This window comes from Thalassophryne amazonica, chromosome 8, assembly GCF_902500255.1.
Source record: "Thalassophryne amazonica chromosome 8, fThaAma1.1, whole genome shotgun sequence".
Taxonomy (NCBI): Eukaryota; Metazoa; Chordata; class Actinopteri; order Batrachoidiformes; family Batrachoididae; genus Thalassophryne; species Thalassophryne amazonica.
The window spans coordinates 94,569,293-94,581,654 of record NC_047110.1 but is presented as its reverse complement, the minus strand read 5'-3'; the positions used below and the strand labels follow the sequence as shown (position 1 = coordinate 94,581,654).

Here is a 12,362-nt window from a genome sequence, read left to right as displayed (position 1 = left end):
GTATCATTGACCTTAGTTATAATGTATTCTGCTATGAAGATGATCTGTTACTGGTAAGTTTGACTGCAATTGGTTTGCAGAATCTCATTGATGTAGCCAACAGATATGTAGTAGGTCATGGACTGAGGTTTAACGCAGTTAAAATAAAGTGTTTGAGTTTTGGCAAATGTATTCTCTTGACCTATATGGTATATTAAAGATGTTCCCTTGGTAGAAACCAATGTTGTCAAATACCTTGGAGTAACTTTATCAACATCTAAGCCAGGTAGTCATGTTGATAACTGGCTACAGACATGTAGAGGTACATTTTATGCCCTACAAGGTGTTGGACTTTGTAAGACAGGCTGCAGTTCAGACAGAGTCGTTTTTGCCTCGAACATGGCAATTAGACCAGTGTTGACATATAGTATCCATTGTGTATATACAGTGAGGCAAATAAGTATTCGATCCACTGTCGATTTTGCAAGTTTTCCCACCGACAAAGAATGGAGAGGTCAGTCATTTTTATCATAGGTACACTTCAACTGTGAAAGACAGAATATAAAAAAATAAAATAAAATCAGAAAATCACATTGTATGATTTTTAAACAATTCATTTGTATTTTATTGCATGAATTAAGTATTTGATCACCTACCAACCAGCAGGAATTCTGGCTCTCACAGACCTATTGGTTTTTCTTTAAGAAGTCCTCCTATTCTGCACTCTTTACCTGTATTAACTGCACCTGTTTGAACTTGTTACCTGTATAAAACATGAACATGTGCTCCTGAACATGTGCTCACGCCAGCACATGTTCAGGCACGTTTAAAGTTCGCCAGTGACCATCTGGATCAGGGGTGGGCAACTTGTTCCAGAAAGGGTCAAGAGGATGCAGGTTTTCTTTGCAGCCACTGGCTCCACCAGGTGATTTCACTGATTAATATCACTTTGAGCAGATGGAAACATGTACCGTGAGATTTTGGCAAACAACCTCCTTCCCTCAGTAAGGGCATTGAAGATGGGTCATGGCTGGGTCTTCCAGCATGACAATGACCTGAAACACACAGCCAGGGCAACTATGGAGAGGCTCAATAAAAAGAATTTCAAGGTCCTGGAGTGGCCTAGCCAGTCTCCAGACCTGAACTCAATAGAAAATCTTTGGAGGGACCTGAAACTCGAAACCTGAAAGATTTGGAGATCTGTATGGAGGAGTGGACCAAAATCCCTGCTGCAGTGTGCAAACTTGGTCAAGAACTACAGGAAACATCTGACCTCTGCAAATGCAAACAAAGGCTAGTGTACCAAATATTAAGGTCTGTTTTCTATTGTATCAAATACTTATTCCATGCAATAAAATGCAGATTATTTAAAAAAAAAAAAATCATAAATAGATTTTCTTTTTTTTTTTTTTAAGATTCTGTCTCTCACAGCTGACGTGTACCTACGATAAAAATTACAGACCTCTCCATTATTTGTAGGTGGGAAAACTTGCAAAATCGACAGTGGAACAAATGCTTATTTGCGTCACTGCAGTTGTTAAGGTCTCTAAAAAAGATATATTGGCAATTGTGATGTCTAGGAATATAAAAATACTGTCATAATACACTTGTGCTGAATGCCTTTTGAAACTACTCTAGATATTGGTTATATGGAACTGTTGAGGCATATCTTTAGATCTGCTTCGCAAGCAGCTAGTTTTTATACTTATTTGTTGAATTTACACTTATATGATTATTCTAGTCTAAGTAATCTCATCACCAATGCTAGTCAAACATGCCAAAATATGAAATATCTCATGTTAAATACGCATGAGATGATTTTAAATGTAAAAGTAAGAATTGTTTTCTGTTAATGATGGATTGACAGATTCTGCAGCAACTTTTACTAAGTTTTAATCCTTATGACCGTACTGTTCTTAATATGTTACTGTTACCATTTTAGTCAATGTTTCATTTTTCTCTTATCTATGTGAATATATTATTTGATCATGTATATGATTTTTAATTCTCTCCTACTGGAGGCTCAATAAAAATCAATCATAATTATACTTTTTAGTCCAAAACCGAGGTCATACAATGTAATCTATGTTATCTTTTCAATAGTATGGTATGTTTAATTTGTGTGTGACTTATGTTTAATTCTTATTTGTATTTATTTTTTGTATTATACAACTGCCACCAAAAGGAAATGATTTTAATGTACAACACCGTCGTAAAAAGCCACAAACCAATGGCAGAGGAAGCCACAAACCGGAAATGGCACAAAACACTCTGCCCATGGTAACCTAAGCCACAAACCACAAATGGCACAAAAAAATCGACGGCCCATGGTAGACAAAGCAGCCACAAACCTGACAACATTGTCGTCAAAAGCCACAAACCATTGGTAAGTTCTGTAACATTTATTCAATTTTAAATTATTGTTTGACAATATATATACAGATAGTAAAGAGCTTCGCTCATTAATGTCAGCGACATCGAACATTAATATGTGAAAAAGCAAGTGTTCCAATACTTTTGGAGGGCACTGTATCCTAACGTTATGATGAGTGCAAAATGAGCGTGTTATTATGCTCATGCTCCACCGAAGCATTAACTAAAAAAAGTCTGAAGGAGGAACAAGCTACTAACAGACCATCACATTAGGGGAGGTGATGCTCTAGTGGTTAACCGTTGGGCTTGAGACCAGAGGATCCTCGGTTCAAATCCCAGCCTGACTGGAAAATCACTAAGGGCCCTTGGGCAAGGTCCTTAATCCCTAGTTGCTCCCGGTGTGTAGTGAGCACCTTGTATGGCAGCATCCTCACATCGGGGTGAATGTGAGGCATTAATGTGTAAAGCGCTTTGAGCATCTGATGCAGTTGGAAAAGCGTTACAAAAATGTAGTCCATTTAAGGAACTAAATGACACGGTGAGATGCTGAAGAGCTTCGTTGTCATGTCCACGACATATACATAATACGGGGCGGGCGAAGCGCCATGAAGCTCGTTCTTATGGCACAAAACAACCCAGAAATGGTACATAGGGGAAAAGCCACAAACCGAACATTGTCGTAAAAAGCCACAAACCGGTGGTAGACGAAGCGATCCTTTCGACCCTTGTGTGGATTGAAACCGAACCGAACCGTGTGAAATAAAACTACGCAAATTAGCATTGCTACGGACACATGTTTTGGTACTGGTAGCACCACCATTCCCACTTTGAATCGATCCTTGAAGGGCGCAAACCATGGAGACCTGCTTTGAGTATTCAGCTTATCTGAGTATTTTAAAGTAGAAAACATTTGAAAAAAATGTAAATTTCACAGTAATAAAATCCTAAATTGGTCATTTTTCACAAAGAAAGGCCTGAAAAGCTGTGTGACACTCGCAGCTGTGATTATCAGTTACTTCAATTATGTAAAAAAATGTAAGTGGGACTAATCGCTAATTCGAAAGACAAATATGCCTGCTTACAATTTCAATTTTTTAATTTACATTTCATTGCTACGAAAAAAAACAAACATCGGAAGCACTGTGATGAACTACTGAACAGTGTTTCTTCAATAATTGGTCTTTTGTCGTAAAAAACAGAACCGTAACAATTGTGAAGTAGCCTATCATTACTTTGAGGTTCTGCAACAATTATTCAATTTTAAACTATTGTTTGATTATATATACACAGATAGTGAAGAGCTTTGCTCATTAATGTCAGCGAACATATTACAATTAAAAATTACACGGAATCCAGAATTTAAAAACTCCGACAAATTTGTAAGTACAAGACACACAAGACATCCACCCGACCAACAATAACACAGTAACACAATACCACCACTTAACCACAACTATTAGCATTGAGCTAGCTAAAGATTACCTGGCAGTACAACAGATATTTAGGTGTGAACGGACTTCTAAAATTTATACAAATGGTCTGTTCCTAGTTTGAGATAATTTTTCATCAGAAGCAGACTGACCTGCAAACGCAAGCGTATGAAATAAGCCTCACTTCCTGTTTGGTTTCGATCACCTGATCAACGGTGTCACGTTGTTTCCGTATCAGCACTTTCGCCACACAATAACGACTTTTTTTTTTTTTTTTTTCCTTCTTCTTCTTCTTCTTCTTTTTTTTTTATTTCCGGCAGACTAGGCACGGCTAGTGCATTGCTGCCCCCAATTGTCAGAATGTACACCTAGAAAACACAATGAATTATCTGCCCTACACTTTATTATAAATCCTGTGCTCCTCAGAAAGTTTATGACTGCCATTGCCCTCTCTTTAGGGGAAACTCCTTGACCTAGAATGGTCCTTAGGGAAAAGGTGTTAATTCCCAATGATGTAAGCACACAGAACATATCTTTTCTTTGCTCTCAACGGCGGAAGCAACTTTAAACACGGTTTTTATTTTTTTTTAATTCTTGTTCTCCTTTAACGGACAAATGCAAAACGTGAATCATCACCACAGTATTCGTGCGTGTGTGTGTTTGATTATATGGCAAAAATCATTTGTTTATGGGCAACAAAATAATATGCGATACAGTACGGACAGATGTACGGTGTATGTTTCTCTAACTCTATTAATCTGTGTGGTAATTATGCAACAACAGGTTGGTGGCCAAAAAAGAATAGTTGTCTTGTTGGAAAAAAGTCAATAGTACCCTCCATGGAAAAAGAGACCTGGATATGGACGTCACGTGACCAGCGGTGTGCCGCACGATGGCCATTACTAAGGATTAGAGGTGGGCGATACTGGGAATTTTGGTACTGATCCGATACCAAGTAAATACAGGCCCAGTATCGCCGATATTGATACCGACACTTTTTCATATTTATGCTTCATAGATCCAAAGGATCCAAAAGACCTAGGATAAAATTTCACCAAACATTGTACGTGACAACAAAATACTTTAATTATCACAATCAATATTTTTGTTTAAAACATATCACTCAACACAATTTAAAACAAAATCTCCTGAGGTAGAGGGCTGACAAACCACAATACAACAAAATTAACACACCACAACAAACAGTGTAAACAGTTTCAAACTTATTCTATTTTTGAAGTTGAACAATACGAGGTCTGTTAGAAAAGTATCCGACTGACCTTTTTATTTTTTGCAAAAACCATATGGCTTTGAATCACGTGTGATTGCATCAGCCAAGCTTGAACCTTCATGCACATGCGTGAGTTTTTTCACGCCTGTCGGTTGTGTCATTCGCCTGTGAGCAGGCTTTGTGTGAGCAGTGGTCCACCCCTCTCGTCGGATTTTTATTGCGAATAAATGTCTGAACGATTTGGAGCTTTGCTGCATCAAATTTTTCCAGAAACTGTGAGAGACCTCCAGGTGGACACCATTCGGAAAATTCAGATGGCTTTCAGGGACGATTTTATGGGGATTACACAGATTAAGGAGTGCTCCAGCCGGTTTAAAGACCGTCCACAGCGTCTGAGAGCGCGGCGCACTCCGAGCACTGATCGACAGGCTCAAACCCCGCTGAACAACCAGATCATTTCCAACGTGAAAGCTTTGTTGATCCGGACGTCGTCTGACTTCCACAAAAATGGCAGAAGACTTCAGATGGCTTTTCGGTGGCTGTTCATCGTGTGACTATCCGAGAAATTGTGCATATGCTGGACATGACAGAACATGTCCTGTGAGGCTTCATCACGGCGTTGCTTTGCGCCATGCGGCTCCACCGCGACGCGCGGAATTCCTCCGCTCCTCTTTCCATGACAAAAACTCCTGTAACAGTGATATGTGCCGTTCATTTACACACTGGACGCTGTGTTGATCCGGGACGTCGTCTGACGGAAGACGTGGACATCTGCACTTTTCGGCACATTGAGACAGACGTGCGGAGGAATTCCGCGCGTCGCGGTGGAGCCCAGGGTGCAAAGCAACGCCGTGATGAAGCCTCACAGGACATGTTCTGGCATGACCAGCTCATGCACAATTTCTCGGATAGTCACACGACTGAAAAGCCACCAAAAGCCGTCTGAAGCCATCTGAAAGCCGTCCTGTGAGACCAACACGGAGGTGCTTTTGTCCCGCGCCATGAGCAGCATGGTGGCGCATCCCTCCGCTTCTCTTTCCATGAAAAAAAACTCCTGTAACAGTGGAATGTGCCGAAAAAGTCTTGATGTCCACGTCTTCTGCCATTTTTTGTGGACGTCAGACGACGTCCCGGATCAACAAAGCCTACACGTTGGAAATGATCTGGTTGTTCCAGCGGGGTGTCAGCCTGTCAATCGGCGCTCGGAGTGTGCCGCGCTCTCAGACGCTGTGGGCGGTCTTTAAACCGGCTGGAGCACTCCTTAATCTGTGTAATCCCCATAAAATCATCCCTGAAAGCCATCTGAATTTTCCGAATGGTGTCCACCTGGCGGTCTCTCACAGTTTCTGGAAAAATTTGATGCAGCAAAGCTCCAAATCGTTCAGACATTTATTCAGAATAAAAATCCGACGAGAGGGGTGGACCACTGCTCACACAAAGCCTGCTCACAGGCGAATGACGCAACCGACAGGCGTGAAAAAACTCACGCATGCGCACGAAGGTTCAAGCTTGGCTGATGAGCGAAGCGCTCTATTGGGGTGATATGGTACTATGAGGTCCCTAAGATAAGAAGGGACCTGATTATTCAAAACCTTATAAGTAAGAAGAAGAATTTTAAATTCTATTCTAGAATTAACAGGAAGCCAATGAAGAGAGGCCAATATGGGTGAGATATGCTCTCTCCTTCTAGTCCCGTCAGTACTCTAGCGGCAGCATTTTGAATTAACTGAAAGCTTTTCAGGGAACTTTTAGGACAACCTGATAATAATGAATTACAATAGTCCAGCCTAGAGGAAATAAATGCATGAATTAGTTTTTCAGCATCACTCTGAGACAAGACCTTTCTAATTTTAGAGTATTGCGTAAATGCAAAAAAGCAGTCTTACATATTTGTTTAATATGCACTTTGAATGACATATCCTGATCAAAAATGACTTCAAGATTTCTCACAGTATTACTAGAGGTCAGGGTAATGCCATCCAGAGTAAGGATCTGGTTAGACACCATGTTTCTAAGATTTGTGGGGCCAAGTACAATACTTCAGTTTTATCTGAGTTTAAAGCAGGAAATTAGAGGTCATCCATGTCCTTATGTCTGTAAGACAATCCTGCAGTTTAGCTAATTGGTGTGTGTCCTCTGGCTTCATGGATAGATAAAGCTGGTATCATCTGCGTAACAATGAAAATTTAAGCAATGCCGTCTAATAATACTGCCTAAGGGAAGCATGTATAAAGTGAATAAAATTGGTCCTAGCACAGAACCTTGTGGAACTCCATAATTAACCTTAGTCTGTGAAGAAGATTCCCCATTTACATGAACAAATTGTAATCTATTAGATAAATATGATTCAAACCACCGCAGCGCAGTGCCTTTAATACCTATGGCATGCTCTAATCTCTGTAATAAAATTTTATTGTCAACAGTATCAAAGCAGCACTGAGGTCTAACAGAACAAGCACAGAGATGAGTCCACTGTCTGAGGCCATAAGAAGATCATTTGTAACCTTCACTAATGCTGTTTCTGTACTATGATGAATTCTAAAACCTGACTGAAACTCTTCAAAAAGACCATTCCTCTGCAGATGATCAGTTAGCTGTTTTACAACTACCCTTTCAAGAATTGTTGAGAGAAAAGGAAGGTTGGAGATTGGGCCTATAATTAGCTAAGATAGCTGGGTCAAGTGATGGCTTTTTAAGTAATGTTTTAAATTACTGCCACCAAGCCTGTGGTACATAGCCAACTATAAAGATAGATTGATCAATATTTAAGATCGAAGCATTAAATAATGGTAGGGCTTCCTTGAGCAGCCTGGTAGGAATGGGTCCAATAGACATGTTGATGGTTTAGATGAGTAACTAATGAAAATAACTCAGACAGAACAATCTGAGAGAAAGAGTCTAACCAAATACCGGTATCACTGAAAGCAGCCAAAGATAACGATACGTCTTTGGGATGGTTATGAGTAATTTTTCCTCTAATAGTTACTAGTTAAAGTTAAGGATACTCGGCTCAATAGAGCTCTGACTCTTTGTCAGCCTGGCTACAGTGCTGAAAAGAAACCTGGGGTTGTTCTTATTTCTTCAATTAGTGATGATAGTAAGATGTCCTAGCTTTACGGAGGGCTTTTTATAGAGCAACAGACTCTTTTTCCAGGCTAAGTGAAGATCTTCTAAATTAGTGAGACGCCATTTCCTCTCCAACTTACGGGTTATCTGCTTTAAGCTGCGAGTTTGTGAGTTATACCACGGAGTCAGGCACTTCTGATTTAAAGCTCTCTTTTTCAGAGGAGCTACAGCATCCAAAGTTGTCTTCAATGAGGATGTAAAACTATTGACGAGATACTCTATCTCACTTACAGAGTTTAGGTAGCTATTCTGCACTGTGTTGGTATATGGCATTAGGGAACATAAAGAAGGAAACATATCCTTAAACCTAGTTACAGCGCTTTCTGAAAGACTTCTAGTGTAATGAAACTTATTCCCCACTGCTGGGTAGTCCATCAGAGTAAATGTAAATGTTATTAAGAAATGATCAGACAGAAGGGAGTTTTCAGGGAATACTGTTAAGTCTTCAATTTCCATACCATAAGTCAGAACAAGATTAAGTGGGGGTGGATTCATTTACATTTTGAGCAAAGCCAATTGAGTCTAATAATAGATTAAATGCAGTGTTGAGGCTGTCATTCTCAGCATCTGTGTGGATGTTAAAATCCGCCCACTATAATTATCTTATCTGAGCTAAGCACTAAGCCAGACAAAACTTCTGAAAATTCACAGAGAAACTCACAGTAACGACCATGAGGACGATAGATAACAACAAATAAAACTGGTTTTTGGGACTTCCAATTTGGATGGACAAGACTAAGAGTCAAGATTTCAAATGAATTAAAGCTCTGTCTGGGTTTTGATTAATTAATAAGCTGGAATGGAAGATTGCTGCTAATCCTCCCCCTCGGCCCGTGCTACGAGCGTTCTGGCAGTTAGTGTGACTCGGGTTGTTGACTCATTTAAACTAACATATTCATCCTGCTGTAACCAGGTTTCTGTAAGGCAGAATAAATCAATATGTTGATCAATTATTATATCATTTACCAACAGGGACTTAGAAGAGAGAGACCTAATGTTTAATAGACCACATTTAACTGTTTTAGTCTGTGGTGCAGTTGAAGGTGCTATATTATTTTTCTTTTTGAATTTTTATGCTTAAATAGATTTTTGCTGGTTATGGTGGTCTGGGAGCAGGCACCGTCTCTACGGGGATGGGGTAATGAGGGGATGGCAGGGGGAGAGAAGCTGCAGAGAGGTGTGTAAGACTACAACTCTGCTTCCTGGTCCCAACCTTGGATAGTCACAGTTTGGAGGATTTAAGAAATTGGCCAGATTTCTAGAAATGAGAGCTGCTCCATCCAAAGTGGGATGGATGCCGTCTCTCCTAAACAAGACCAGGTTTTCCCCAGAAGCTTTGCCAATTATCTATGAAGCCCACCTCATTTTTTGGACACCACTCAGACAGCTAGCAATTCAAGGAGAACATGCGGCTAAACATGTCACTCCCGGTCTGATGGGGAGGGGCCCAGAGAAAACTACAGAGTCCGACATTGTTTTTGCAAAGTTACACACCGATTCAATGTTAATTTTAGTGACCTCCGATTGGCGTAACCGGGTTGGTCATTACTGCCGACGTGAATTACAATCTTACCAAATTTACGCTTAGCCTTAGCCAGCAGTTTCAAATTTCCTTCAATGTCGCCTGCTCTGGCCCCCGGAAGACAATTGACTATGGTTGCTGGTGTCGCTAACTTCACATTTCTCAAAACAGAGTCGCCAATAACCAGAGTTGATCCTCGGTGGGTGTGTCGCTGAGTTGGGAAAAAAACGGTTTAGAAATGTGAACAGGTTGGCGGTGTACACGGGGCTTCTGTTTAGGGCTATGCTTCCTCCTTACAGTCACCCAGTCGGCCTGCTTTCCCGCTGCTCGGGATCTGCCAGAGGGAACTAACGGCGGCTAAGCTACCTTGGTCGCACCGACTACCGGGGCCTGCTAGCTGTAGAATTTTCCACGGTGCGGAGCCGAGTCTCCAATTCGCCCAGCCTGGCCTCCAAACCTACGAATAAGCTACACTTATTACAAGTACCATTACTACTAAAGGACGCCAAGGAATAACTAACATTTCACACCCAGAGCAGAAAAGGTGCGGGAGAGACAGGAGAAGCCACCATGCTAAACCGGCTAAGAGCTAGTAGCTTGCGCTAAGCTAGCGGATTCCTAAAAACACGCAAAGTGAATAACGTGTAAATAATTTAGAGGTGATTCAGAGAGGGAGTGCTTTAGTTAAAGCACGTAAGATTACACTGTGAAACAAATCGTTACTCTAGGTAACTAGATCAATCTAAACTGCGCAGATTAACAGCTAACAGATACAGCAAAACCACCGCTGTGCTCCGGAACAGGAAGTGATACAATACCGCAGTGAGAGCCAACACCAGTAGAGGCAAGCAGCAACACATTCAGGTCTGAATTTAAGCTTATGTAAATGAGCAGCTTCTCACAACAGGTGGAGGATCATCAGTCCGTACGCCACGGCAGTGAGAAGCAACTGCACAATTCTCATCAATGTTCAAATATACTGCGTAACAAAATGCCAATTACTATTAACAATCATTCAGACAATAATCACCTCTGCTGTGTGCTGACAGCATGTGTCCCTCACCCGCCCTCCTTCACAGGCACGACGTGTCAAACCCAGGCGCAGTCCTCAGCGTCTCACAACGAACGTCACAAGGTCGAGTTCCCGGCAGTTCTGCTTGAACCACTCATGGCTTAAATGCAGAACGCCATCTCATTATCTGCTTCAGCTGAAAGTCTTTAAGTTTACACGTGAGCATCATCCACAGGTGCTGCGAGTCAGTAGGCCTGCACGTGAACATCCTTCCACAGGGTGCAGCTAATAATGCTGATGAGGGTGAAGGACTCTTCTGCCAGCACCTTCTCCACAGACAAAAACCAGTTTGCATACCACCTGGAGAGCAAAGAAAAGAAAACAACACAAAAACATCCAGCCAAACCCCCCCAACACACAACAGCGGACTGACAAAAGGTCTCCAAGACATCCAGTGATTTTTTTACTTGACTTCTAGATCATTTTCTAGTCCTGCATGATTGACAGCCTTCCTTGACTGTTTAAAGTTGACAACATGCAAACAATCATGCATCAATACGTTGGTGACAAACGTCTGCTTTTCTCCAGACCTATGTCTTGTTGAAAAAGTCAATATCACCCTCGACTGTCCAGAGTGGAAAAACAAAAAATCGAAAGGCTTACAGCACCTGATATTCCCAGGCGGTCTCCCATCCAGTACTAACCAGGCCCAACTCTGCTTAGCTTCCGAGATCAGACGAGATCGGGCATTTTCAGAGCAGTATGGCTGTAGTGGTGAAAACACCAAATTGTACTGCTTTATAGCTGCTTTAACAATGCAAATTGACACATTTTTTGGATCTTTTGTTTTTTAATAGATCATTAGCATCTTCAATTCTGTTAAGCCTTTGTTGTCAATGAATGCGGGACACTGAAAAATTTTGCACGTGCCCCTTGGTGCTACGAAATTCATGTAAAACAATGTCAACGCACTATATAAAAAATATTAAATTAAAGAATACAATATCAGTATTGCAGTATGTATGTGTGGATACTATTTTACATTCTACTCCGACGACACAATCATATTGGCTATTGCGCATAGAAGTCAAGCTTACACAGTACTGAGGGATATTACACAGCAATACAAATTTTTAGAAGTTGTCTGCTTTGAAATAAAATGTGCCAAGTATTATGGATATAATTCCACCCTATCATAGATGTAATTATGCCACAATATGTTGATGAACTAACATGTTTTCTCCAGCTCGTCTTGCTGAAAAAAGTCAAGACCACCCCCTACTGTCCACAGAGTGGAAAAACAAAAATTGAAAGGCTTACGGCACTTGGTCTTCCCTGCAGAATGACATTGCAGGAGGACTGACAAAGTCTCAAGACATCCATGATTTTTTACTTGACGTCTAGATAATTTTCTAGTCCTGCAGATTGACAGCCTCCTTGACTGTTTAAAGTTGACAACAGCCGCAAACAATTCATGCATAATACGTTGGTGACAACGTCTGCTTTTCTCCAGAGCTATGTCTTGTTGAAAAAGTTAAGTATCACCCTCGACTGTCCAGAGTGGCAAAAACAAAATCACAGAACCTGTATGCCCAGGCAGTCTCCCATTCAAGTACTACCAGTCCCGACTCTGCTTAGCTTCCAAGATCAGACGAGATCGGGCATTTTCAGAGTGGTATGGCCGTAAGT

The 12,362-nt window shown here is 41.0% G+C and overlaps 1 protein-coding gene and 2 pseudogenes across 1 annotated transcript in view; all 3 read right to left on the bottom strand.

The window, feature by feature from the left end:
- The window catches only part of c8h12orf4 (chromosome 8 C12orf4 homolog), a 53,583-nt gene extending 49,555 nt beyond the window's left edge, over window positions 1–4,028 (bottom strand). Inside the window, exon 1 of the mRNA XM_034177018.1 lies at window positions 3,935–4,028. The gene's annotated coding sequence lies outside the window, so the exon portion shown is untranslated. The remainder of the gene's footprint in view (window positions 1–3,934) is intronic.
- Window positions 4,029–11,329: 7,301 nt separating this feature from the next.
- LOC117516410 lies at window positions 11,330–11,447 on the bottom strand (annotated as a pseudogene).
- Window positions 11,448–12,245: 798 nt separating this feature from the next.
- Window positions 12,246–12,362, bottom strand: LOC117516413 (annotated as a pseudogene).